This window comes from Glossina fuscipes, unplaced genomic scaffold (genome assembly GCF_014805625.2).
Source record: "Glossina fuscipes isolate IAEA_lab_2018 unplaced genomic scaffold, Yale_Gfus_2 111, whole genome shotgun sequence".
In the NCBI taxonomy this organism is placed as follows: domain Eukaryota; kingdom Metazoa; phylum Arthropoda; class Insecta; order Diptera; family Glossinidae; genus Glossina; species Glossina fuscipes.
The window spans coordinates 1,750,875-1,755,919 of NW_023998454.1; the positions used below are offsets into that span (position 1 = coordinate 1,750,875).

At 38.7% G+C, this 5,045-nt stretch overlaps 1 pseudogene; it reads right to left on the reverse strand.

Annotated features, from left to right (window-relative positions):
- Positions 1–4,549: 4,549 nt before the first annotated feature.
- The window catches only part of LOC119639003, a 1,508-nt pseudogene continuing 1,012 nt past the window's right edge, over positions 4,550–5,045 (reverse strand).

Sequence of the window (5,045 nt, forward strand, 5' to 3'; positions counted from 1 at the left end):
CATTGGTAAATATTTCAAATTTCCTCTAGATTCATTCCTTTCTATTAATTCGCAAATCAGAGGATTTAATTTTCCTTCAAAGCAGTTTTCGAAATGAAGAGGAATGCTTTTGATTATTAATGTTGCGAAATTTTTGAACTTAAATTAAATTTCAATTCTCGCTTTATAAGGAAACTCCTTAGTTTTTTTCTTTTCTTTTATATTTCTTGTAGACATTTGAAGTGAAGCCTTTGACTTGCAAGCCTATATCTCCAGTAGCATCAAGTAGAAATCTTAGCTTGAAAAGGTATTGTAGACCAGCAGTTTTCCCTTTAGGCCATAGGGCTTAAAATAGAAATACGTCTGGTACAGTTTATTTTCGCATGTTTTGGGAGGTTGCTAATAAGCTCAGCGCTCACACTGTCAGTCCGAACGACAGAACCAGACAGAGTGGCAGGATGTAAGCGTCATTGTCAAGAGTTTCGATCATTTTAAGACAGATTTATCATACGAGTGGTCATTAGTCTGTAAAGGACTTTGACGACGAGAAAAGAAAGTCATATAATGGCTTGAAAGACATGGACATAGACGGAGAAAAGGCGATCCGCTTTTCCTTTTCAGCATTAAGTTCGCAGATAATGATTTTTCGAATTGTGCACCAAGTTTCACTAACCTTCACTAAAGCTTCCTGGATATTTCTCCATCAAGTTGAGCTTCGCATGCATAGAAATCAAATTTTCAATAAGATGGAAGCCATAGACCAAGCATGCAGATAAGGCGGCATTACTCAATAAAAGAGTTATTCACCATGTTATGGATTATGTAGACGTGTTGGTTTGTTGGGTTTGAGGAACAGAGCTGCTCTGCTGTCAGAGAAAATGACAAATTTTGTGTTCCGATTCGCCATTGCTACAGCCTTTGCTTGTTTAACAGCCAGCAACTCACTGAAGGTGCATGATAGATTCTCCAAGATTTTGTCTTTGCAGACAGCGTTAAGGCAAGTATTCCACGAACGAATAGCTACCTACAGTACCGTCATATATTTCGGAGCAATTATTGTGATATCATTCGAGATTGTTACTACACGAAGCTTATAGAACTGATAAGAGATTGTCCCCTTTATCCGACGCAAGCGACGCTCGAATGTTGAGATCTAGAAAACAGTCGATGTTCCCAGTTCCTGCGCTGAATTTGAGATAGAAGAAGATATAGATGCGTGGGACCTTCTCGCTTAAAGCTGCGACTTTTCTGAAAAATTAGTAAGCTATCTTTTTAGTAACATGTAACAGAACTCTTTCAGACACAGATATCTCCCCACAGATAATCCGGAAAATGTGAACCGACATCGAAGGAGTGAGAACGGTATATCGCCTCAAGTGTCTATTTTCAAAACTTGGAATTTTTTGACTCCATACCCAGGAATGTTACAAGTCCCAGAGTGTGCGTGCTATATTTTCGATTGGACCAACTACTTGTAGGACAAGAGCATTTTTCTTGACGACAGACCTAAATGTTTCTCAGCCAATAACTAGCCTTTTCATAGTGATTATGATTTAGATTCCAAGAATATGAATAAACTTACATTGTTTTCTTTGATGCCATTGATGGACAGATTGATAATTTTGTTTGATCTCTTTGCGATGAAACTTCACTCTCGGATTGAACTATAGATTAAGTTTTGCACATTCATTATAAAAACGAGATCTTCTAGAAGAGAGATTTTAGACGGCATCATTGAAGCACACGTCGAAAATGCGGATTTGGCAGCTGACGCAAGTTGGCTGTCTGTAGGTTGAAAAGTACGGGACTTAATTACCTGCCCTGTGATAAACCTCTTTGCACCGCACCCGAATTGTAACCCAAGATCAGAAAGAGCTTCGATATGAAGTTGTGAATCCAAATTATGTGGAGGGGGACGTCAATGAGCATTAGAGATTTTGGTACCTGAGGTTAGTGCAGTCATATGTCTTGATGATGTCGAGAGACAACAAAACACTGTTTCTATCTGTGCTTTTTTCACCGCTAATCAATGTGGACAATTCATTGATGCACAAGTTTACCGATTTGTGTTTTTGAAATGCAAAAGAGTGAGCCGGGCGTTCAGGAAAGAGATGAGCCTTTTCTTGACTATAATCAAATAAGAGCAATGGCTTTAAACTTGGTAATATCATCATGGTTTTTGCGAGGGTTGGGAATCGGAATGATTTAGCTGCGCTTTTATCACTTTCCTTTTCTAACCAAACAAGCCAAACAAAGTGTCGCGGTATTAGCCCCTTTTTTGCCGGTAGAGCATCTTTTTTTTTTATTGAAAGGGGTTTGGTTCTCTGAGCCTCCTGACAAAGGATACAAAAAAACAGGAATAGTCCCGTCGGTTGTCTACCGTCCGTCTGTCCACCGTGAGTCAGTCTGTAACCGTCTGGCGTCCGTCCTACATACGCACACCCCCCCTTTTTCTTTCAGCTATAGCGGTGGCAGCTCGCGCTTAGCCACTCATCGTGAACAAAACAACAAAAAGATTACATGAATGAAGATACCTGATACTGCTGGTGCTGGTGTAGAGCCTGCGGTGGTGACTGTTTCCTTCGGCGGTCCCTATTCCCAGCAAAGGGGATGCTGTCTGCCTCAAATCCTCACACCGTACGAAAGGGAACTGGGGCTTATTTATTCATGCCAAACACTAGCACACGATCAAGCGGCCACCATCGATGCGAGCGAAAGAAATCTCGTAACCTTGATTAGCTTATGTTTTTCAACGTAAATAATTTAGTACACCAACATGGAGAAATTTACTCCCCTTTTTTTTTCTCTGTGCCTTCTGCTTTAATTAAAAACTGAAACATTCGTGTTTGATATTGGTTCGCGATTTCAATTTATTTTGCTTGATCCGCACATGTCTTGGTTTACAATTTTCAGGTCTAGTACTTTTTGTACTTAATTTTTATTACAAAATACTCAACAAACTGATTTCTTAAATTGCTGTTTTTTTTTTCTGGTTTACAATTTTCAGGTTTAGTAATTTTTGTACTTCATTTCTGTTACAAAATACACAATAAACTGATTTCTTAAATTACTGCGACGAACAAATTATCAGCAGGATTATAACATACAGATTTGGAATTTAGTTCCACCAAGTTTACAAGAAAGAACTATTCGCACTTTTATTAGCTCTAGGCTTTACCAATCTTTCTCCTCACTCTATCCTTTTTGTTTCACTATTGTTTGCTAGTTTGATTCTCTGCTGGGTTGACTTCGTAATTTAATTTTAGTTAATTTCAACTTAGTTTATGTTAGTCCTTTTTATTACCCTTGAAGGATAATCTTAAAAATTATTTTTACTTTTCCGTTTTATATTAAGCTCGGAAACCCGTCCGAACTTCACCAGATGCCAAACAGTTCTCCCCTCTAACTTGAAATTAAAACGCAGACAGACTTCTCGTTCTTACTCAATTTCCCTCTTCTTCTTCCTGTTGCTCTCTCTAAAGCGGCTTGCCGCTACTCTCACAAAAGCAAGCAAAGATCCCGCAAAATCATACGATTTTCGCCTATGCTTGCAAAAGCAAAGAAAAAAAAGGAGTACCGCAAAATCATACGATTCTGCCTGTACTTGCAAAAGCAAGCAAAAATACCGCAAAATCATACGATTTCTTGCCTATGCTTGCAAGAGCAAAAGGAAAAAAAAGGAGTACCGCAAAATCATACGATTTTGCCTGTACTTGTAAACAAGGAAAACAGAAAAGAATAAAACAAACATATACCGCAAGATCACGTGATTTATAAGCAGTAGCACAAAATCGCATGATTTTGTCTAACGGCATGCCGTTATTCCGCTGCTTGCGGTTGATACAGACCGACAGAGACCCTACCCGAGGTTTGTTCGCGGCCGTTACAAAAGATCTTTTCATTTAATGGCGCCATCGTTATTGGGTAGATTTACGTTAGAGGCGGACCCATCAAAACCAAGCACTTCACTTAAAATGCAAGAATCCATTTGATCTGAGTTCAGAAAGAAATTGAAAGTAAAGCAGCTCCGTCGGAAATACTGAATATTGTACTGAAGAAAATATTTCATGTTGAACTAGGGGACAAAACCGACGCGACTCCTTGGAGAAAATCGTAGGGCATGGCGAGTTGGTTCATTGTTTCTAGAAAAGCTTTTTTGCTGGTCTGACGATTTTGCAAGCTTAAAAGCCTGAAAAATATTGTAGAGTAGTTTTCGAATTCAGATGTCTGTTGGGTGTTTACATAAACTTTCGCCTGCTGAGGCAAAAAACAAAGGGAATTCCAACTAAACTCTATGAATAAAAAAAAAAGAAGGAGATAATACATCTTTTGGCTTCCACACTGCGTTTAACAAATTGTACGTATTCATATTATTCATTATTATCTGATTCTTGGTAGTTACTGATACTGTATCGTTTGAGCTTGTTAAGGTATTTTACATCACCGAGAGCACGGACGGTAACGGCAGAATACCACAAGCGTAAGCGTAAATAACCCAGTATCTGGCAAAGGAGTAAAGAAAAATTTATATGAGAGCAACACATTTTTTCTATCGTTATCTCGTTTGCCTCTAAGTAATCAGATCGAAAGCGGTTAATCGAGTTTGACGGCGGGATGAAACAAAAACTATGGTGGGTCCCGTTGCGGATAAGAGCGTATTGTTTGGAATGTCGGCCGATTCATAGTGGCCATCCGTGGACATTAATGTTTGCCTGCAAATAAATCATTAAAGAAGAGTCAGAAATGTTATGAAAATCGGTTTAATTACCGGAAAATCCAATTATATGCACTTGCAAAGCAACCGGTCTTACGGAAGGTTTAAAATTATATAACCCCATTTCCTTAATATCCAGCCAATTGGCGAGATCTTGAACGTTGGCAAAAGCAGTAGATAAACCAACGTATATTGCATCCTATGTTGACGTAATGAAATTCGTTTATGATACAGTTACAAAATGTATTTCGTCTATAACAATTAGTACAACGTCCTGTTGATATTCTCTTGTCTAGCAAGACCAGCTGATACCATCCCGTTTTTTTGGTGTGGTAACTATCAGTTGAGAATC